General features: G+C 45.2%; 1 pseudogene; it reads left to right on the forward strand.

The window, feature by feature from the left end:
- Nucleotides 1-23,402, forward strand: part of LOC147085103 (NACHT, LRR and PYD domains-containing protein 3-like) — a 47,494-nt pseudogene extending 24,092 nt beyond the window's left edge.
- The last annotated feature ends 2,025 nt before the right edge of the window (nt 23,403-25,427 follow it).

Below are 25,427 nucleotides of genomic sequence, written 5' to 3' on the forward strand. Positions count from 1 at the left end.
AATATCCCATCTAGTCAAATCCCAATCTCCTGCTCACTGCCTATTACTGTTAACATCACACCTAGTCTAATCCCAACCTGCTGCTCACTACCCAGTACCGTGAATATCCCACCTAGTCTAATCACAACCTCCTCCTCATTAGCCATTAGCGTGAATATCCTACCTAGTCTAATTCCCAACCTCCTGCTCACTCCCTATGACCGTGAGTATCCCACCCTGTCTTATCCCAAACTCCTGCTGACTGCCCATTACTGTTAATATCCCACCTAGCCTAATCCGAACCATCTGCTGACTACACATTACCGTTAAGATCCCAGTAGTCTAATCCCATCCTCCTGCCTGCTGTGCCTTACCAATAACATCCCACCCTGTCGAATCCCAACCTACTGCTCACTACCAATTACAGTTAATGTCAAACCTAGTCTAATCCCAACCTCCTGCTCACTACACATTACCATTAATATACCACCTAGTCTAATCCCAACCTCCTGCTCATTGCCCATTACCGTTAATATCTCACCTATTCTAATCCCAACCTCCTGTTCACTACCCATTATCGTTCATGCCCCACCTCGTATAATCCCAACCTTCGGCTCACTGCCCATTACCGTTAATATCTCACCTAGACTAATCCCAACCACCTGTTCACTAACCATTATCGTTCATATCCCACTTCGTCTAATCCAAACCTCCTGTTCACTGCCCATTACCGTTAATATCCCACATAGCCTAATCCCATCCTCGTTCTCACTACCCATTACCATTAAATTCCCACCTAGTCAAATCCCAACCTCCTGCTCACTACACATTAACTTCAATATCCCACCTAGTCTAATCCCAAAATCCTGCTCACTAACATCCAACCTAGTCTAATCCCAAACTCCTCCTCACTACCCATTACCGTTAATATCCAACCTAGACTAATCCCAACCTCTGGTTCACTACCCATTACCGTTAATATCCCACCTAGTCTAATCCCAACCGCCTGCTCACTACCCATTACCGTAAATATCCCACCTAGTCTAATCCCAACCTGCTGCTCACTACCCATTACCATTAATATCCAACCTAGTCTAATCCCAACCTCCTGTTCACTACCCATTACTGTTAATATCTCGCCTATTCTAATCCCAACATCCTGCTCAAAACCCTTTACTGTTAATATCGCAACTAGTCTAATCGCAACCTACTGCACACTACCAATTACTCTTAATACACCACCTAGTCTAATCCCAAACGCCTGCTCACTACCCATTACTGTTAAGATCGCAGCCAGTCTAATCCCAACCTACTGCTCATTACCCATTACTGTTAAGATCGCACCTAGGCTAATCCCAAGCTCCAGCTCACTACCCATTACCGTGAATATCCCAACTAGTCTAATCCGAACCATCTGCTCAATACCCATTACCGCTAATGTCCAACTAGTCTAATCCCATTCTCCTGCCCTCTGCCCATTACCGATAACATCCCACCCAGTCGATGCCCAACATCCTGCTCACTACCAATTACAGTTAATATCCTACCTAGTCTAATCCCAACCTCCTGCTCACTACCCATTACCGTTAATATCCCACCTACTCTAATCCCAACCTCCTGCTCACTACCCATTACCGTTAATATCCCACCTACTCTAATCCCAACCTCCTGCTCACTACCCATTACTTTAAATGTCCCTAAAATCAAATCTCAGCCTGCTGCTCACTGCCCATTACTGTTAACATCCCACCTAGTCTAATCCCAACCTCCTGCTCACTATCCATTACAGTTAATATCCCACCTAGTCTAATCGCAACCTCGTGCTCACTACCCATTACTGTTAATATCCCACCTAATCTAATCCCAACCTCCTGCACAATATCCATTACCGTTAATATACCACCTTTCTAATCCCAACCTCCTGCTCACTGCCCATTACCGTTAATATCCCACCTGGTCTAATTCCAACCACTTGTTCACTATCCATAACAGTTAATATCCCACCTAGTCGATACCAAACATCCTGCTCACTATCCAATACCGTTAATATCCCACCAAGTCTAATCACAACCTCCTGCTCTCCGCCCATTACCGTTAATATCCCACCTACTCTACTCCCAACCTCCTGTTCACTGCCCATTACTGTTAATATCCCAACTAGTCTAATCGCAACCTTCTGCTCACAACCGATTACCGTGAATATCCCACCCAGTCTTATCCCAAACTGCTGCTCACTGCCCATGACCGTTAATATCCCACTAGTCTAATCCCATCCTCCTGCCCGCAGCCCATTACCGTTAATATCCCACCTAGTCTAAACCCAACATCCTGCTCACTAACCAATACCGTTAATATCCCACCCAGTCGAATCCCAACCTCCTGCTCACTACCCATTATCGTTCATATCCCAACTCTACTAATCCCAACCTCCGGCTCACTGCCCATTACCGTTAATATCCCACCTAATCTAAACCCAACCTCCTGTTCACTACCCATTATCATACATATCCCTCCTCGTCTAATAACAACCTTCTGTTCACTACCCATTACTGTAAATGTCCACCTACTCTAATCCCAACCTCCTGCTCACTACCCATTACCGTAAATATCCCTAAAATCAAATCTCAGCCTCCTGCTCACTGCCCATTACTGTTAACATCCCACCTAGTCTAATCCCAACCTGCTGATCACTATCCATTAGTTAATATCCCACCTAGTCTAATCGCAACCTCCTGCTCACTACCCATTACAGTTAATTTCCCAGCTAGTCTAATCCCAACCTCCTGATCATTAGCCATGACTGTTAATATCCTACCTAGTCTAATCCCAACCTCCTGCTCACTACCCATTACTGTTAATATCCCACCTAGACTAATCCCAACCTCCTGCGCAATATCCATTACCGTTAATATCCCACCTAGTCAAATCGCAACCTCCTGCTCACTGCCCATTCCTGTTAATATCCCACCTGGTCTAACCCCAACCTCTAGTTCACTATCCATAACAGTTAATATCCCACCTAGTCTAATCCCAACAACCTGCTCACTGCCCATTACCGTTAATATCCCACCTACTCTACTCCCAACCTCCTGTTCACTGCCCATTACTGTTAATACCCCAACTAGTCTAATCGCAACCTCCTACTCACTACCCATTAAGGTGAATATCCCACCTAGTCTAAACACAACCTCCTGCTCACTACCCATTACCATGAATATCCCACCCAGTCTTCTCCCAAACTGCTGCTCACTGCCCATTACCGTTAATATCCCACTAGTCTAATCCCATCCTCCTGCCTGCAGCCGATTACCATTAATATCCCACCTTGACTAAACCCAACATCTTGCTCACTAACCAATACCGTTAATATCCCACCCAGTCAAATCCCAACCTCCTGCTCACTACCCATTATCATTAATATCCCACCTCTACTAATCCCAACCTCCGGCGCACTGCCCATTACCGTTAATATCCCACCTACTCTAATCCCAACCTCCTGCTCACTACCCATCACTGTTAATATCCCACCTAGTCTAATCCCAATCTCATGCTCTCTACCCATTACAGTTAATATCCCACCTAGTCTAATCCCAACCTCCTGCTCACTGCCCATTACTGTTAATATCCCACCTATTCTATCAACATCCTGCTCACTGCCCATTACCATTAATATCCCACCTGGTCTAATCCCAACCCCTTGTTCACTACCCATTACCGTTAATATCACACCAAGTCTAATCCCAACCTCCTGCTCACTGCCCATTACCGTTAATATCCCACCTACTCTACTCCCAACCTCCTGCTCACTGCCCATTACTGTTAATATCCCGCCTATTCTAATCCCAACATCCTGCTCAAAACCCATTACTGTTAATATCCCAACTAGTCTAATCGCAACCTCCTGCACACTACCAATTACTCTTAATACACCACCTAGTCTAATCCCAAACGCCTGCTCACTACCCATTACTGTTAAGATCGCACCCAGTCTAATCCCAACCTACTGCTCATTACCCATTACCGTGAATATCCCACCTAGTCTAATCCGAACCATCTGCTCAATACCCATTACCTTTAATATCCAACTAGTCTAATCCCATTCTCCTGCCCACTGCCCATTACCGATAACATCCCACCCAGTCGATGCCCAACCTCCTGCTCACTACCAATTACAGTTAATATCCCAACTAGTCTAATCCCAACCTTCTGCTCACTACCCATTACCGTTAATATCCCATCTAGTCTAATCCAAACCTGCTGCTCATTACCATTACCATTAATATCCCACCTAGTCTAATCCCAGCCTCCTGCTCACTACCCATGTCCGGTAATATCCCACCTACTCTAATCCCAACCTCCTGCTCACTACACATTACCGTAAATATCCCTCCAATCAAATCTCAGCCTCCTGCTCACTGCCCATTACTGTTAATATCCCACCTAGTCTAATCCCAACCTCCTGCTCACTATCCATTACAGTTAATATCCCACCTAGACTAATCGCAACCTCCTGCTCACTACCCATTACAGTTAATTTCCCAGCTAGTCTAATCCCAAACTCCTGCTCAATATCCATTACCGTTAATATCCCACCTATTCTATCACAACATCCTGCTCACTGCCCATTACCGTTAATATCCCACCTGGTCTAATCCCAACCACTTGTTCACTATCCATAAAAGTTAATATCCCACCTAGTCTAATCAAAACATCCTGCTCACTATCCAATACCGTTAATATCCCAACTAGTCTAATCGCAACCTCCTTCTCACTACACATTAGGGTGAATATCCCACTTAGTCTAATCACAACCTCCTGCTAACCACCCATTACCGTGAATATCCCACCCAGTCTTATCCCAAATTGCTGCTCACTGCCCAATACCGTTAATATCCCACTAGTCTAATCCCATCCTCCTGCCCGCAGCCCATTACCGTTAATATCCCACCTAGTCTAGCCCAACATCCTGCTCACTAACCAATACCGTTAATATCCCACCCAGTCGAATCCCAACCTCCTGCTCACTACCCATTATCGTTCATATCCCAACTCTACTAATCCCAACCTCCTGCTCACTGCCCATTACTGTTATTATCCCACCTAGTCTAATCCTATCCTCCTGCTCATTACCAATTACCATTAATATCCCACCTACTCTAATCCCAACCTCCTTCTCACTACCCATCACTGTTAATATCCCACCTAGTCTAATCCCTACCTCCTGCTCACTGCCCATTACTGTTAATATCCCACCTGGTCTAATCCCAACCCCTTGTTCACTACCCATTACCGTTAATATCCCACCAAGTATAATCCCAACCTCCTGCTCACTGCCCATTACCATTAATATCCCAACTAGTCTAATCGCAACCTCCTGCTTACTAACCATTAGGGTGAATATCCCACCTAGTCTAATCACAACCTCCTGCTCACTACACATTACCGTGAATATCCCACCCAGTCTTATCCCAAACTCCTGCTCACTGCCCATTACCATTAATATCCCAATAGTATAATCCAATCCTCCTGCCCGCAGCCCATTACCGTTAATATCCAACCTAGTCTAATCCCAACATCCTGCTCACTATCCAATACCGTTAATATCCCACCCAGTCGCATCCCAACCTCCTGCTCACTACCAATTACTGTTAATATCCCACCTAGTCTAATCCCAACCTACTGCTCACTATCCATTACTGTTAATATCCCACCTAATCTAATCGCAACCTCCTGCTCACTACCCATTAGCGAGAATATCCCACCTAGTCTAAACCCAACCTCCTGTTCACTACCCATTATCATACATATCCCTCCTCCTCTAATCCGATCCTTCTGTTCACTACCCATTATCGTTCATATACCACCTCGTCTAATCACAACCTGCTGTTCACTACACATTATCGTTCATATCCCACCTGGTCTAATCCCAAACTCCTGCTCAATGCCCATTTCTGTTAATATCCCACCTACTCTAATCCCAACCTCCTGCTCACTACCCATTACCGTAAATATCCCTAAAATGAAATCTCAGCCGCCTGCTCACTGCCCATTACTGTTAATATCCCACCTAGTCTAATCCCAACCTCCTGCTCACTATCCATTAGTTAATATCCCACCTAGTCTAATCGCAACCTTCTGCTCACTACCCATTACAGTTAATTTCCCGGCTAGTCTAATCCAAACCTCCTGATCACTAGCCATGACTGTTAATATCCTACCTAGTCTAATCCCAACCTCCTGCTCACTACCCATTACTGTTAATATCCCACCTAGACTAATCCCAACCTCCTGCTCAATATCCATTACCGTTAATATCCCACCTAGTCTAATTGCAACCTCCTGCTCACTGCCCATTACTGTTAATATCCCACCTATTCTATCACAACATCCTGCTCACTGCCCATTACCGTTAATATCCCACCTATTCTATCACAACATCCTGCTCACTGCCCATTACCGTTAATATCCCACCTGGTCTAATCCCAACCTCCTATTCACTGCCCATTACTGTTAATATCCCAACTAGTCTAATCGCAACCTCCTGCTCACTCCCCACTAGGGTGAATATCACACCTAGTCTAATCACAACCTTCTGCTCACTACCCATTACCGTGAATATCCCAGCCAGTCTTATCCCAAACTGCTGCTCACTGCCCATTACCTTTAATATCCCACTAGACTAATCCCATCCTCCTGCCCGCAGCCGATTACCATTAATATCCCACCTAGTCTAAACCCAACATCCTGCTCACTAGCCATTACTGTTAATATCCCACCTAGTCTAATCCCAACCTCCTGCTCTCTACCAATTACCGTTAATATCCCACCTGCTCTAATCCCAACCTCCTGCTCACTACCCATCACTGTTAATATCCCACCTAGTCTAATCCCAACCTCCTGCTCTCTACCAATTACTGTTAATATCCCTCCTGGTCTAATTCCAATCTCATGCTCTCTACCCATTACAGTTAATATTCCACCTAGTCTAATCCCAACCTCCTGCTCACTGCCCATTACTGTTCATATCCCACCTATTCTATCAACATCCTGCTCACTGCCCATTACCATTAATATCCCACCTGGTCTACTCCCAGCCTCCTGCTCACTGCCCACTACTGTTAATATCCCAACTAGTCTAATCGCAACCTCCTGCTTACTAACCATTACCGTGAGTATCCCACCCAGTCTTATCCCAAACTCCTGCTCCCTGCCCATTACGATTAATATCCCAATAGTGTAATCCAATCCTCCTGCCCGCAGCCCATTACCGTTAATATCCCACCTAGTCTAATCCCAACATCCTGCTCACTATCCAATACCGTTAATATCCCACCTAGTCTAATCCCAACCTCCTGCTCACTACCCATTACTGTCAATATCCCACCTAGTCTAATCCCAACCTCATGGTCACTACCCAAAACCGTTAATATCCCACCTAGTCTAATCCCAACTCCTGCTCACTGCCCATTACCGTGAATAACCCACCTAGTCTAATACCAAACGCGTGCTCACCACCCATTACCGTTAATATCCCACTTAGTCTAATCCCAACCACCTGCTCACTGCCCATTACCCTTAATATCCCACCAAATCTAATCCCAACCTCCTGCTCACTGCCCATTACTGTTTATATCCAAACTAATCTAATCGCAACCTCCTGCTCACTTCCCATTAGGGTGAATATCCCACCTAGACTAATCACAACCTCCTGCTCACTACACATTACCGTGAATATTCCACTCAGTCTTATCCCAAACTCCTGCTCACTGCCCATTAATGTTAAGATCCCACTAGTCTAATCCATCCTTCTGCCCGCCCCCCATTACCGTTAATATCCCACCTAGTCTAATACCAACAAGCTGCTCACTATCCAATACCGTTAATATCCCACCCAGTCGAAACCCAACCTGCTGATCACTACCCATTACTGTTAATTTACCACCTAGTCTAATCGCAACCTCATGCTCTCTACCCATTACTGTTAATGTCCCACATGCTCTAACCCCAACCTCCTGCTCACTACCCATTACTGTTAATATCCCGCCATTCTAATCCCAACCTCCTGCTCACTGCCCATTACTGTTAAAATCCCACCTAGTCTAATCCAAACCTCCTGCTCACTACTTATTGACGTTAATATCCCACCTAGTCTCATCCCAACCTCCTGCTCATTACCCGTTACTGTTAATATCCCACCTAGTCTAATCCCAACCTCCTGCTCATTACCCATTACTGTTAATATCCCAGCTAGTCTAATCCCAACCTCCTGCTCATTACCCATTACTGTTAATATCCCACCTAGTCTAAACGCAACCTCATGCTCTCTACCCATTTCTGTAAATATCCAACCTGGTCTAATCCCAACCTCCTGCTCACTATCCATTACTGTTAATATCCAACCTAGTCTAATCCCAACATCCTGCCCTCTACCCATTACTGTTAATATCCAACCATTCTAATCCCAACCTCCTGCTCACCGCCCATTACCATTAATATCCCACCTAGTCTAATGCCAACCTTTTGCTCACTAGCCATTATCGTTCATATCCCAACTCTACTAATCCCAACCTCCTGCTCACTGCCCATTACTGTTATTATCCCACCTAGTCTAATCCTATCCTCCTGCTCATTACCAATTACCATTAATATCCCACCTACTCTAATCCCAACCTCCTTCTCACTACCCATCACTGTTAATATCCCACCTAGTCTAATCCCTACCTCCTGCTCACTGCCCATTACTGTTAATATCCCACCTGGTCTAATCCCAACCCCTTGTTCACTACCCATTACCGTTAATATCCCACCAAGTATAATCCCAACCTCCTGCTCACTGCCCATTACCATTAATATCCCAACTAGTCTAATCGCAACCTCCTGCTTACTAACCATTAGGGTGAATATCCCACCTAGTCTAATCACAACCTCCTGCTCACTACACATTACCGTGAATATCCCACCCAGTCTTATCCCAAACTCCTGCTCACTGCCCATTACCATTAATATCCCAATAGTATAATCCAATCCTCCTGCCCGCAGCCCATTACCGTTAATATCCAACCTAGTCTAATCCCAACATCCTGCTCACTATCCAATACCGTTAATATCCCACCCAGTCGCATCCCAACCTCCTGCTCACTACCAATTACTGTTAATATCCCACCTAGTCTAATCCCAACCTACTGCTCACTATCCATTACTGTTAATATCCCACCTAATCTAATCGCAACCTCCTGCTCACTACCCATTAGCGAGAATATCCCACCTAGTCTAAGCCCAACCTCCTGTTCACTACCCATTATCATACATATCCCTCCTCCTCTAATCCGATCCTTCTGTTCACTACCCATTATCGTTCATATACCACCTCGTCTAATCACAACCTGCTGTTCACTACACATTATCGTTCATATCCCACCTGGTCTAATCCCAAACTCCTGCTCAATGCCCATTTCTGTTAATATCCCACCTACTCTAATCCCAACCTCCTGCTCACTACCCATTACCGTAAATATCCCTAAAATGAAATCTCAGCCGCCTGCTCACTGCCCATTACTGTTAATATCCCACCTAGTCTAATCCCAACCTCCTGCTCACTATCCATTAGTTAATATCCCACCTAGTCTAATCGCAACCTTCTGCTCACTACCCATTACAGTTAATTTCCCGGCTAGTCTAATCCAAACCTCCTGATCACTAGCCATGACTGTTAATATCCTACCTAGTCTAATCCCAACCTCCTGCTCACTACCCATTACTGTTAATATCCCACCTAGACTAATCCCAACCTCCTGCTCAATATCCATTACCGTTAATATCCCACCTAGTCTAATTGCAACCTCCTGCTCACTGCCCATTACTGTTAATATCCCACCTATTCTATCACAACATCCTGCTCACTGCCCATTACCGTTAATATCCCACCTGGTCTAATCCCAACCTCCTATTCACTGCCCATTACTGTTAATATCCCAACTAGTCTAATCGCAACCTCCTGCTCACTCCCCACTAGGGTGAATATCACACCTAGTCTAATCACAACCTTCTGCTCACTACCCATTACCGTGAATATCCCAGCCAGTCTTATCCCAAACTGCTGCTCACTGCCCATTACCTTTAATATCCCACTAGACTAATCCCATCCTCCTGCCCGCAGCCGATTACCATTAATATCCCACCTAGTCTAAACCCAACATCCTGCTCACTAGCCATTACTGTTAATATCCCACCTAGTCTAATCCCAACCTCCTGCTCTCTACCAATTACCGTTAATATCCCACCTGCTCTAATCCCAACCTCCTGCTCACTACCCATCACTGTTAATATCCCACCTAGTCTAATCCCAACCTCCTGCTCTCTACCAATTACTGTTAATATCCCTCCTGGTCTAATTCCAATCTCATGCTCTCTACCCATTACAGTTAATATTCCACCTAGTCTAATCCCAACCTCCTGCTCACTGCCCATTACTGTTCATATCCCACCTATTCTATCAACATCCTGCTCACTGCCCATTACCATTAATATCCCACCTGGTCTACTCCCAGCCTCCTGCTCACTGCCCACTACTGTTAATATCCCAACTAGTCTAATCGCAACCTCCTGCTTACTAACCATTACCGTGAGTATCCCACCCAGTCTTATCCCAAACTCCTGCTCCCTGCCCATTACGATTAATATCCCAATAGTGTAATCCAATCCTCCTGCCCGCAGCCCATTACCGTTAATATCCCACCTAGTCTAATCCCAACATCCTGCTCACTATCCAATACCGTTAATATCCCACCTAGTCTAATCCCAACCTCCTGCTCACTACCCATTACTGTCAATATCCCACCTAGTCTAATCCCAACCTCATGGTCACTACCCAAAACCGTTAATATCCCACCTAGTCTAATCCCAACTCCTGCTCACTGCCCATTACCGTGAATAACCCACCTAGTCTAATACCAAACGCGTGCTCACCACCCATTACCGTTAATATCCCACTTAGTCTAATCCCAACCACCTGCTCACTGCCCATTACCCTTAATATCCCACCAAATCTAATCCCAACCTCCTGCTCACTGCCCATTACTGTTTATATCCAAACTAATCTAATCGCAACCTCCTGCTCACTTCCCATTAGGGTGAATATCCCACCTAGACTAATCACAACCTCCTGCTCACTACACATTACCGTGAATATTCCACTCAGTCTTATCCCAAACTCCTGCTCACTGCCCATTAATGTTAAGATCCCACTAGTCTAATCCATCCTTCTGCCCGCCCCCCATTACCGTTAATATCCCACCTAGTCTAATACCAACAAGCTGCTCACTATCCAATACCGTTAATATCCCACCCAGTCGAAACCCAACCTGCTGATCACTACCCATTACTGTTAATTTACCACCTAGTCTAATCGCAACCTCATGCTCTCTACCCATTACTGTTAATGTCCCACATGCTCTAACCCCAACCTCCTGCTCACTACCCATTACTGTTAATATCCCGCCATTCTAATCCCAACCTCCTGCTCACTGCCCATTACTGTTAAAATCCCACCTAGTCTAATCCAAACCTCCTGCTCACTACTTATTGACGTTAATATCCCACCTAGTCTCATCCCAACCTCCTGCTCATTACCCGTTACTGTTAATATCCCACCTAGTCTAATCCCAACCTCCTGCTCATTACCCATTACTGTTAATATCCCAGCTAGTCTAATCCCAACCTCCTGCTCATTACCCATTACTGTTAATATCCCACCTAGTCTAAACGCAACCTCATGCTCTCTACCCATTTCTGTAAATATCCAACCTGGTCTAATCCCAACCTCCTGCTCACTATCCATTACTGTTAATATCCAACCTAGTCTAATCCCAACATCCTGCCCTCTACCCATTACTGTTAATATCCAACCATTCTAATCCCAACCTCCTGCTCACCGCCCATTACCATTAATATCCCACCTAGTCTAATGCCAACCTTTTGCTCACTAGCCATTACTGTGAATATCCCACCTAGTCTAATCCCAACGTCCTGCTCACTATCAATTAGCATGAATATCCCACCTAGTCTAATCCCAACCTCCTGCTCACTAACCGTTTACTGTGAATATCCCACCCAGGCATATCCCAAACTCCTGCTCACTGAATATTACTGTTACCATCCCACCTAGTCTAATCCTAACATCCTGCGCACTTCCCATTACTGTTAATATCCCAACTAGCATAATCCCAGCCTTCTGCTCTCTACCCATTACCTCGATTATCCCACCCAGTCTTATCTCAAAATCCTGACCACTTCCCATTACCATAAATATCCCACGAGCCTAATCCCATTCTCCTGCACGCTGCTAATTACCATTAATATCGCACCCAGTGGAATCCCAACCTCCTGCTCACTACCAATTACAGTTTATATCCCACCTAATCTCTTCCCAACCTCCTGCTCACCACCCGTTACCATGAGTATCCCACCTAGTCTAATCCCAATCTCCTGCTCATTACCGTTAATATCCCACCTAGCCTAAACCCAACCTACTGCTCACTGCCCATTACCATTAATATCCCACCTTGTCTAATCCCAACCTACTGCTCACTGCTCATTACTGTTAATATCCCACCTTGTCTAATCCCAACCTGCTGCTCACTACCCATTACTGCTAATATCCCACCTAGTCCAATCCCACACTCCTGTTCTCTACCCATTACTGTTAATATCCCATCTAGCCTAATCCCAACCTCCTGCTCACTGCCCATTACTGTTAATATCCCACCTAGTCTAATCCCCACCTCCTGCTCACTGCCCATTACTGTTAATATCCCACCAATCTAATCCCAACCTCCTGCTCACTACCCATTACTGCTAATATCCCACCTAGTCCAATCCCAAACTCCTGTTCACTGCCCATTGCCTTTAATATCCCAATTTATCTAATCCCAACCTCCTGCTCACTGCCCCTCATTGTTCATATCCCACCTAGTCTGAGCCCAAGCTGCTGCTCACTACCCATTACCGTGAATAACCTACCTAGACTAATCCCAACCTCCTGCTCACCACCCATTACCATTAATACGCCACCAAGTGTAATTACAACCGCCTGCTCACGAACCATTACTGTTAATATCCCACCAAGTCTAATCCCAACCTCCTGCCCACTACCCATTACTGCTAATATCCCACCAATCTAATCACAACCGCTTGCTCACTACCCATTACTGTGTATATCCCACCGAGTCTAATCCCAACCTCCTGCTCTCCACCCATTACCATTAATATTCCACCTAGTCTAATCCCAAACTCCTGCTCACTACCCATTACTGTTAATATCCCACCTAGTCTAATCCCAACCTCCTGCTCACTGCCCATTACAGCTAATATCCCACCTAGTCCAATCCCAAACTCCTGTTCTCTACCCATTACTGTTAATATTCCACCTAGTCTCACCCCAACCTCCTGCTCACTACCCATTACTGTTAATATCCCACCAATCTAATCCCAACCTGCTGCTCACTACCCATTACTGCTAATATCCCACCTAGTCCAATCCCAACCTCCTGTTCACTACCCATTACTGTTAATATCCCACCTAGTCTAACCCCAACCTCCTGCTCACTACCCATTACTGTTAATATCCCACCTAGTCTAATCCCCACCTCCTGTTCACTGCCCATTACTATTAATATCTGACCTAGTCCAATCCCAACCTGCTGTTCACTACCCATTACTGTTAATATCCCACCTAGTCTAATCCCAACCTCCTGCTAACGACCCGTGATTTTTCATACCCCACCTTGTCTAATCCCAACATCGTACTCACTGCCCATTACCGTTAATATCCCAACTAGTCTAATCCCAACGTCCTGCTCACTACCCATTTCCATTCATATCCCATCGTGTGTAAATCCAACCTTCTGCTCACTGCCCATTACCATTAGTATTCAACCTTGTCTAATCTAAATAGCCTGTTCACTACCCATTACCGTTCATACCCCACCAACTCTAATATCAACATCCTGCTCACTACCCATTATCATTAGATCCCATCTAGTCTAATCCCAGCCTCTTGATCCCTATGCATTACTGATAATATCGCACCGAGTCAAATCCCAACCTGCTGCTCACTGCCCATTCCTGTTAATGTCCCTCCTAGTCTAATTCCCAACCTGCTGCTCACTACCATTACTGCTAATATCCCACCTAGTCCAATCCCAACCTCCTGCTCACTACCCATTACTGTTAATATCCAACCTAGTCTAATCACAATGCCCTGCTCACTACACATTACCGTTAATATCCCACCTAGTCCAATCCTAACCTCCTGCTCACTAAACTTTACCGTTAATATCCCACCTAGTCTAATCTCAACCTCCTGCTCAGTATTCATTACAGTTAATATCCTACCTAGTCTAATCCCAACATGCTGCGAACTACCCAATACCGTTAATAACAGACCTAATCTAATCCCAACATGCTGCTCACTATCCGATACCTTTAATAACCAACCTAATCTAATCCCAACCTGCTGTTCACCCCATGAACTCTAACAATCTTTTTTCTTCAAAACAATCGAATTATTCGTTTAAAGTAATTCATCGACTTGCTTCCTCACTCTTAATACTCTGAATAAGCCCTTTGACCAAACAGTGGAAACAATCTGCAAACATTTCTTTCATCATAAGCTCAGAGAAACTGAAGACTTCCATCAACTCCTCGCCAAATCTGCTGAACTAGTGTAGCATGAGCCCTAACTTCTCAAATCCCCTCTATAACAGGAATTCCACATCCCAGTGAACCTGCTGAGCAGTTTTTCGAGGTATTTTATTTCCTTCCTATAATTGAGTTTCCAAATCTCTATGCATCTGGGTAAATTACCTGCAACAGCGCTCTTGGTGTGGAATGTCACTCCCCATTTACCTCCAGTTAAACATTGGGAAGACTGATGCCACCGTCTGCTTCCCCACCACAAATTCCATTGCCTCATCGCTTGAGTCCATCTCCCTCCCTGGCCACTGCCAGAGACTAAGCCAGGCTGTTTGCAATCTCCGCATCCAACCTTGAGCTGAACTCCCTGCATCATATACCCGCCATCACAAAGATCCCCTACTTCTATCCCCGTAACATTGCCCGCCCCTGCCTCAACCCATCTCTAAACCCGACTGTCCCAATGCTCCCCTGGCCGGCCTCGCTCCTTGCACCCTCTCTAATGTTCAGCAACTCCTAAATGCTGCTGCCAGCAACCTGCCCAGGTGTCATTCAGATATCACTCGTGTGCTCACACAACTTTCATGGCGCCCGCTCCTGGAATGCCTTCAGTTTAGAATTCCCATTCTTCTCTTTAAATAACATTAGGACCTCGACCCTTCCTATCTCTGTAACCCACTACAGCCCTACAACCTCCTGTGCAAATGGAATTCTCCGTTGCTCTGACTCTGGCCTCTTGTGCACCCAGTCCTTCACACCGCCACTGGTGGCTGAGCGTTCAATTGTCTCAGGTCCCACCCTCAGGAATTCACTCCATCAAACCCTCTGCCTCTCCACCTCTCTCTACTCCTTAAACCTTACCTTTCCTCCAGCTTCTGGCCACCTCTGCTATTTTATCCTGCCATGTCTCGGGTTCATTGTCTGATTCCGCCTCTCTGAAACACCCTGGGACTAGTTTCTACTTTAAAAGCCCTATAAAAATGTAAGTTGGTGATTGAAGCCCTGACTATCCATTGGTGGACACGTGCTCCCAGTTACTGGGGTTTCATACCGGCAGCGATTGTGCAAGAAATTAAGTGTCTTTCATTTCAATTGCTGAAAAAGCATGCTATTGGAGTGACTGGATTTGTCATCATTATTATTGTTATTATTGGTCGATTCTGCTGACCAATATACCAAGAGTGGTTGTTTTGATTAGTCGGTGTAATTTCTCAGGCAGTTTTCTAGCTGCTTCCCTCACTTCCGTGTCGTCCCTTCCCTGCCACTGGAGCTCTGATTCGCTGTGTTTTATTTCTAAGTAAATAACAAAGTGTGACAGCAGGAAGTAAGTGTGAGAAGCAAGTGTATCATATTGTCAATCAGGAATCTGATGTCATGTTGGACACTGAGGGAGAGAGAGAACTAATCCCATTAAACCTATTGCTGATACTCAGTGATTCCTCACTCTCCTAGAACAAGATTTCTGATTTCTTTTTTCCTTCTATCTTATTTATTTCCCGTGAATGAGTGAATCAAGATGTTTACAGAAAATTCAGCCCATGTTCAGAATGGACCAGTACCCGTCCCAGTGATTACTTTCTGTGCTCAAAACAATGGGGAGATCCCATCATTGTGTAGATCCTTTCCTTCTCGTTAACAGTATTCATCTTCCACTCCGCTCCTCAATACATTCATTATTATTCTTTACAGAAAATCACTGAGCTCACAGAGAAGGGAAACCGGGCAGACAGTTCCAAACTTCTCCTAAATCTGGTGATGGAGAAAGGCTCTGGGGCCCGAAGGGTGATGTGGGAATCCTTTGTGAAAATGCGCCACAGATTACCAAAGCTGAACAATATACTGAAAGAAATAGAGGAACATGGTACGGTAAAATCACACATGGAATGCAAATTCAGATTCAAACACTGCAGAGTTTACTATAATATCACACAGATCTGATTTCATGAAAGTTCATTGATTTCAACAGGTTGTGACACATTTGTTTACATGAACATTGCACAAGGTTTATCCGAAGTACCCAGTCACCTGAAAGGTAAGTGAGAAAAGGGAAATTTCAATGTTTATTTCACATGAGAATCAGAATGTTTGACTGTATCCGTTTGTGAGAGGTTGTCAGAATCTGGCAGTCAGAGGAACAAAGGCTGGAAATACAGCATTAAACATCATTTGGATTCGTGATTAATCCACAAAAGATCTGCATAGGTTCAATTTACATTTAACACCGATTTTGGAATTATTGGCAAATTTACAGGTCTTCTATTCTCCAGTTAATCCAACTGCACATTGCAAACACGTGACAGGATCCTGATACACTGTGAAACCCCATACACACCTGGCAGGATCCTGATACACTGAAACCCCATACACACCTGGCAGGATCCTGATACACTGTGAAACCCCATACACACCTGGCAGAATTCTGATACACTGTGAATCACCATACACACCTGGCAGGATCCTGATACACTGTGAAACACCATACACACCTGGCAGGATCCTGATACACTGTGAAACCACATACACACCTGGCAGGATCCTGATACACTGTGAAACCCCATACACACCTGGCAGGATCCTGTTATAATGTGAAACCCCATACACACCTGGCAGGATCCTGATACACTGTGAAACCCCATACACACCCGGCAGGATCCTGATACACTGTGAAGACCCATACGCTCCTGGCAGGACCCTGATTCACTGTGAAACCCCATACACAGCTGGCAGGATCCTGGTACACTGTGAAATCCCGTACAAACCTGGCAGGATCCTGATACACTTTGAAACCCCATACACACCTGGCAGGATCCTGGTACACTGTGAAACCCCATACACACCTGGCAGGATCCTGATACACTGTGAAAATCCATAAACATCTGGCAGGATCCTGAAACACTGTGAAATGCCATACACATCTGTCAGGATCCTGATAAACTGTGAAAACCCATAAACACCTGGCAGGATCATTATACACTGCGAATCAACATACACAGCTGGCAGGATCCTGCTAACTTTGAAATCCCATACAAACCAGGCAGGTTCACGAAACAGCATCAAAGGTGCGTTGACAGTTGCCCACAAAGATTTGACCGTCTTTAGACTTGCTGCCACGAGTTGTATTTTCCAGTGTAGTGCCCTCTACAGGGTATCTGTGGACTGTGAGCAGGGGAAGAAACAGCGCGGCTCTTCAGCCAGTCACAGGGAAGGATCCTCACTGAGACACAGATTCCAAACCAGGAATCATAAAACAGGAAATATAAATTACATTTATATCAAGTAGAGCAAATGAAATAAAGTTTGAGCAATGTACATGGGATTAAGGAAGAGAGATAAAGGAGACAAGCAGAAAATGTAAATATGCACATATTAAATCTGCAACATTAATTTTCTTCTGTTGGTGTGAGACTCCACACATATATATTATTTTTTTTCAGGGCCAGAGAGATTGTTCAGCAGTAATTATCACTTATTAGGCCGTTAAAAATCTCACTTAATCCTGAATGCCCTAGCCCTAACTCTTTCAGCCGTCTTCAGTGTGGAATTAATGGGTAAGTACCCCAGGTTTACGCCGTTGCAGTGATTTCAATGCCGACTATCGGCGAGGACTGCAACAGCGCCTCTTCTGGGAGAGGAGGGTATCTCTGACAGCAACTACTGGATTTCCGTGTTTAACCACACATGTGAGACACAAGAAGTTACTGTCAATTTTATCCAGTAATAACGGCGAGCGCTGACATTCTCCCCATTATTATTACAGCAAAATCCAGGCCAATGTTCAAGCTGATTAGGTTATTAAGTAGCTTCGCAATTGCAGTGAAAGAGCGAAGATTATTCTACTCAAAGAATAGTCCTTCAATTCCCGAGTCTTTTTAGACCCAATGTAATGACTAACGGAAATATGTTAGTTTCCTATACTGCAGGTTTGGGAACTAAGACCAACATTAAACAACAGAGTATGATTATTGGTAGAACATTTCAAATGAACTGTCAATGTTTTCTGCACTAACATTACACTGAGTGAAGTGGGCTATTTCTGCTTCTAATCAGTGATATGACAGGATTGTTATAAAACACATTCAATAAACCTATGTAGAAAACTGCTGAAAAAATGATCGCAATTTCTGATAAACAATGGCCCTGAATTTCCGATCGGAGGCTTCCTGCCTGCGGATGCCTCAGATCGGAAAAAATCTACGAACCTAACTGTTGGTTCCATAGACCCCGAGGCTGGGCCTCTCCGGGTCCGCGCCGGGCCTCTCTGGGTCCACACTGGTAGAGGCCCCCGTATCCCAGGGGCGCATGTGGTTCGCACACCACTGGGATCACGTGGGCTAGGTGAACAATTAAAGAACGGGATTCCCCTTCATACTTTTGACAGGTCTGTACACACAGAATTGAGTCAGAGTTATACAGCACAGAAAGAGGCCCATCGTGTCTGTGCTGGCCGTCAAACCCTGTCTAATCTAATCCCATTGTCCAGCACTTGGACTGTAGCCTTGTATGCTATGGCGTTATCAAATTTAATTTTTCTATTTTTCAACATTCTTAAGCTGATAAAAGCAGGCCTTACACCTGCTTTTACCAGGCACAGGTATTCCATGGCCTTTCAGCGGGCGGAAGTTGTGCAAAAAGCGCATCTCTCCACCCGCAGAGGCAATTTTCCTGGGCAGGCGGACCTTGACAGATCGCCAGTGCCGGTTTTCAGCACATGCGCTTCTATTGCCTGAAACCAACACTTGCGAGATGCCTATGGGTGCGTACACACCTCGTAAGCAACCGTAGGGGTAGGAAAATCCGGCCCATTATAACAGGAGGATGATTAGGTGCAGAAAATGTGTATTTGAACCAAAATAAGCCTGTCCCTGTTATAGAGATGACCCACTTACCCCTCCTCCCTGTGTATCTACACAAACTCATTCAATTGTCCCTACCCCGTCTAACGTGGCCCACCCGATGAATTACACTATGGGTGACAAAAATACCCTGAGTTACCCTCTTACTTTCAATTCACTCCGTTGTTAATTATTTTGCTAATTGTGAGCCTGCTTCCTGCATTCATTTTGTGAAATCCATTAAAGCATTTCAATACCGAAGTCTCCTGACCAAACAAAACTCATCAAACCCAGTAACCCTTCTTACAGCCTAAACTCTGAATACTTTCAATCACCTTTCTCAGTGCACACAATACATCGGATAACCTGCACAATTTATGAAACAATAGCAATCTACCTACGGCCTATTCACAGTCGGTCCCTCTCTCAGTCACACAATACCCCAGATAACCTGCCCAAACCCTGAGACATTTGCAGTGAACCTTTTGTTAAGGGAGGGAAATGATAAGGGTGCTAATTCCTGAGCTCAGCGTCCTGGCAGCTGAAGCACAGCCGGCAATGATGGAACAATGTAAACCTGGTATGTGAAAGGGGCTTGAATTGCAGGCGCACAGTTACCTCGGTGGATTGTGTGGCTGGAGGAGGTTACAGAGATAACGAGGGGTCTAGGACATGGAGGAATTCGAAAATAAGAATGAGAATGTTTTAGTCCAGACGTTGCCTGACCAGGAGCCAATGTAGCCCATGGGTAAACAGGATTGATGCGAATTCGGATATGGGCACCAGAGTTTCAAATGAGCTTATTTATGGAGGGTGTAAGGTGGGAGGCCAGCCAGGAGAGCATTGGAATAATCGAGTCCGGAAGTAATGAGGAGCACGGATGAGTGCTGCAGCAGCAGCTGAGCGAAGGCAAGGGTGGAGATTGAGGATATGGCAGAGGTGGAAGTAGGCAAACTTTGTGATGGTGAGGATATGGGGTCGGAAGCTCAGTTAATGGTTCAATAGAATGCCGAGTGGAACATCCATCCATTCACAGTCTGTCCCACTCCCAATTCACACAATCCCCCAGATAACTTGCCCAAGGTCTGATACAATAACAGTGGGACACTTGACCACTCACAGTCTGTCCCACTCCCAATTCACACAATGACCCAGATAACCTGCCCAAGGTCTGATACAGTAACAGTGGAAGACTGGGCCATTCACAATCTGTCCCACTCCGAATTCACACAATGTCCCAGATAACCTGCCCAAGGTCTGATGCAATAACAGTGGGCACTTGACCATTCACAGTCTTTCCCACTCCCAATTCACACAATACCACAGATAATCTGCCCAAGGTCTGATACAATAACTGTGGGACATCCATCCATTCAGTCTGTCCCATTCCCAATTCAAACAATGCCCTAGATAACCTGCGCAATGACTGATACAGTAACAGTGGGACACTTGACCATTCATAGTCTGTCCCACTCCCAATTCACACAATGCCCCAGATAACCTGCCCAAGGTCTGATACAGTAACAGTGGGACACTTGACCATTCATAGTCTGTCCCTATCCCAATTCACACAATGCCCCAGATAACCTGCCCAAGTTCTGATACAATAACAGTTGGACACTTGACCATTCACAGTCTGTCTCTCTCCCAATTCACACAATGCCCCAGATAACCTGCCCAAGGTCTCATACAGAAGCAGTGGGACAATTGACCATTCACAGTCTGTCCCACTCCCAATTCACACAATGCCCCAGATAGCCTGCCCAAGGTCTGGTACAATAAAAGTGGTACATTTGACCATTCGTACTCTGTCCATATCCCAGTAATATCCTGTGCCCTATTTCCCAGTAAATATTAGATTCACGTGAGGATTTGAAACAGTTCTCAGCGACTAACTGAGTTTTAATTTCTACACGCACCTCTATCGAAATTGCCAATTAAATCTTGCATTATTTTACTTAATAGTGAAATGGTATTGAAAAGTTATTTTTATGTCAATACAAATAATACTGAGAACCATTTTATGTCTGTTCTAATCGGAGATGTTCAGCAGAAGCACAAGGAAACACTCCGGGTACAAACTGAATAACTGAGAGTGAACACTATCCTAATAAGGGAGAAGGTTAAGATTTTCCAGCTGGTTGATCGATACGCTGAGCTAACGGTAATTTCTACTGTTCGAGATCGGACACTTGTAGAACATGAACTGCTGGCAAGAGGCCGAGACCATGAAGAGTGGAGAGAGAAACACCTCCGGGGAGTGCTGGAAAAAATCCGAACTGATCAATTGTTCCAGAGCTGTTTTTCTCAGAGTGGAGGTTTGTTTCCGAAAATCAAGGGTAACGTCCGGCAATCCAAGTCTGCGAGTTCAGCAGCAGTGAGCGGAGTCCCGGGAATTGGAAAAACAACAATGGTACAAAAGATTGTCCATGACTGGGCCACTGGGAAAATATACCCACACTTTCAATTTGTTTTCAGTTTTAAATTCCGGGATTTGAACGCTATTAACTGTAGAATAAATCTGAGGAATTTGATACTGGATCTGTATCCTTACTTTGGGAATATTCTGGGAGAGCTCTGGAAGAACCCAGAGGGATTGCTATTTATATTCGATGGTTTGGATGAATTCAATGACAGCATCGATTTTGCTGACAATCGGAGAAATACAGAACCTCAGCACAGGTGCACAGATCCTGAAGACTGGTGTGAAGTGTCTGACATTGTGTACAGTTTAATACAGCACAAGCTGCTCCCAGGATGTTCAGTGCTAGTGACCAGCCGCCCCACTGCATTACATTTATTGGAAATGGCTGAGATCGGTGTCTGGGCTGAAATCCTGGGATTTGTTGGTGAAGAACGGAAGGAATATTTCAACAAGTTTTTTGAAGATCAGATGGTGGCAGCAGCTGTTTTCAAACACGTGGAGGAGAACAAGATCCTGTACACCATGTGCTACAACCCTTCCTACTGCTGGATCCTCGGTCTGTCATTGGGCCCCTTCTTTACACAAAGAGACAGGAATCAGAAGCAAGTTCCCAAGACAATCACCCAACTATATTCCTACTATATTTACAACATTCTTAAAAACCATGGCCGAGAGATTGAAAGCTCCCGTGATGTGTTACTGAAGATTGGTGAGATGGCCTTCACAGGAGTCTCCGAGAAGAAGATTGTGTTTGGAAATGGAGATTTGATCAAGTACAATCTACAACCTTCCCAGTTCCTGTCTGGGTTCATGATGGAACTTTTGGAGAGAGATGAATCTGCCCAGAGCGCGGTGTACACATTCCCGCACCTCACCATCCAAGAGTTTATAGCCGCACTCGCACAATTCCTGACTCCAGATCCCGGGGACATCCTGAAACTCCTCAGAGAAGCCCACAGCAAGGAAGATGGGCGATTTGAGATATTTCTCCATTTTGTTGCTGGTCTCTCCTCCCCACAGGCAGCTCGGCCCCTGGAGGAGTTTCTGGGTCCATTTCTTCATCAAACCACCTGCCGAGTGATTGATTGGGTGAAGGAGAAGATTGAAGGGCAGATTGGAAACACAACGAGTGAAACTGGTAAAGGGAAACTCCTGAATATATTCCACTACCTGTTTGAGTCTCAGAATAAAGCACTGGCTCAGACCACAGTGGGATCTGTGAAAACACTTACATTTAGTGGATTGCCATTGACTCCGATTGACTGTGCAGTCCTGTCTCATGTCATTGGACTCTGTGATACGATAAAAGAACTCGGTCTAGAGAACTGCAACATTCTGTGTGAAGGACTCCAGCGGCTGGGCCCCGTGCTGCACAAATGCCGGGTGTTGAGGTAACAGTTTATTTGTCTCTAACTGTTGGGTGAATTGTAGAACAGTCAGGCATTGTGTTGCTGCTCCGTAATGTAGGGAAACAAACAGTTCAGTTAAACCAGAGAGAAGCGGATTCAACACAAATATGACCAATAATAAGAGGATCGGTCAGTAATTCCCTAAGGACTGGAGAATCTAAAATGGATCCTTGTGAACAAGTAGGGATCAGCAGATACAGGTCACTGAGAGTCTGATAATTTAATTACAATAAATAATATTTAATAAGGCTGGACAGCGGAATGTAAACATAAAATATAAACAGTCAGTAAAGATAAAATTAATTTTAAATGTTTTCCACATCCACCATATCAACTGGAAACAGGAGAGAAACCCGAGTTTAAATCACTAACAGTTCGACATTTACTCCAATACTGTGCCCTGTCGAGGGGGTAGTTTCCTGGATTGGGAATATTGGGGGATCGGGAATTCTTTCAGCTGTAAATGTTTACAACTATACACATTCTTAAAGATTTAGTAGATTGATATTCAGGATCTTAAACCTGCTGGTGAAAAGGTTCCAATCTAAGCGGAGTACAGACACACACCGGCCAGCGGTGGGGCCTCGCACACAGCGGGCGGCTCCTGGGTAAACTGGGGGCAGTGAACCCGGGAATTCCCCATAATCTGCCCCCATGTGAGTGAGGCCCCGCTCGGGGAGGGACCTTCCGAAAATTCCCCAAAAACTGTCGGGCCAGTTACACCTGAAATAAATGTAGAGCCAGTTTAATGGCAATAAAGTGAGAGACTACCCTCCCCTATAAACTAGGAGCACAGGGACATTTAAAACTTGTAACGGGACAGAATAAACTCTATTGCTGCTATTGACAAGCATTCACTATAAGCCCTCTGACTCCCACAGCTACCTGGAATACACTTCCTCCCACCTCGCTTCCTGTAAGGACGCTGGTCCATTCTCCCAGTTTTTCTGTCCCTGCCGCATTTGCTCTGACGATGCCACCTTCCATATTAGTGCTTCCGACATGTCTTCCCTTTTCCTCAACCGAGGATTCCCCTCTACCGTGGTTGACACGGCTCTTGACCATGTCCATTCTATCTCCAGCACTTCTGCTCTCACCCCTTCCCATCCCATCCAGAACTACGATAGTGTTCACCTTGTTCTCACCTTTCACCCCACCAGCCTCCGCATTCAATGCATCATCCTCCACCATTTCCGTCACATCCAGCGTGATCCCACCACCAAACACTTCTTCCCCTCACCTCCCCTTTCAGCATTCTGAAGGGACCACTCCCTCCGCGACACCCTGGTTCACTCCTCAATCACCCCAACATCCCTTCCTCTTCCCTTTCCCCTTCCCAAGGCACCTTCCCATGCAAGCGCAGGAGATGCAACACCTGCCCTTTTGACTCTTCCCTTCCCACTGTCCAGTGCCCAAAACACTCCTTCCAGGTAAAACAGTGATTTACTTGTGCTTCTTGCCATTTAGTATATTGTATTCACTGCTCACGATGCGGTCTCCTCTACATTAGGGAGACCAAACGCAGATTTGGTGACCGCTTTGCGGAACACCTCCGCTCAGTCCGTAAGTGTGACCCCGAGCTTCTGGTCACCTGTCACTTTATTCTCTGCTCCACTCCCACTCTGATCTCTCCGCTCACGGCCTCTTACACTCTTCCAACAAAGTACAACATAAGATCGAGGAACAGCACCTCATCTTTCAATGAGGCACTTTACAGCCTTCTGGACTCAATATCGTGTTCAACAATTTCAGACGATAAACTCAGCCCCTATTTTATTCGTTTCATTATTGATTTTCCTTTTCCCTTGTTTTTCTCTCGCATGTCAGCTGTTGATGACATTGCCATTGACATTTACACCTTAGCTAGATTCATCATTTGATTTTTAACTTGTCCCATTACCATCACCTTTTGCTTGCACCATTATCCCTTTTGTCTTTTAATCTCTCCTGTCTTCCATTCTATCACAGACCTTCCCTTTTGTTCTTTCCTCCGCTCCCCCCACCTTTCCCGGCCCCTACACTTGCTTAAACATCTGTTACATCTGTAACTTGTTCCAGTTCTGACGAAGGGTCCTTGTCCTGAAACATTAA

Source organism: Somniosus microcephalus, unplaced genomic scaffold, assembly GCF_052327205.1.
Source record: "Somniosus microcephalus isolate GS21.2 unplaced genomic scaffold, FLI_Smic_1.0 unresolved_chr9, whole genome shotgun sequence".
Lineage (NCBI taxonomy): Eukaryota > Metazoa > Chordata > Chondrichthyes > Squaliformes > Somniosidae > Somniosus > Somniosus microcephalus.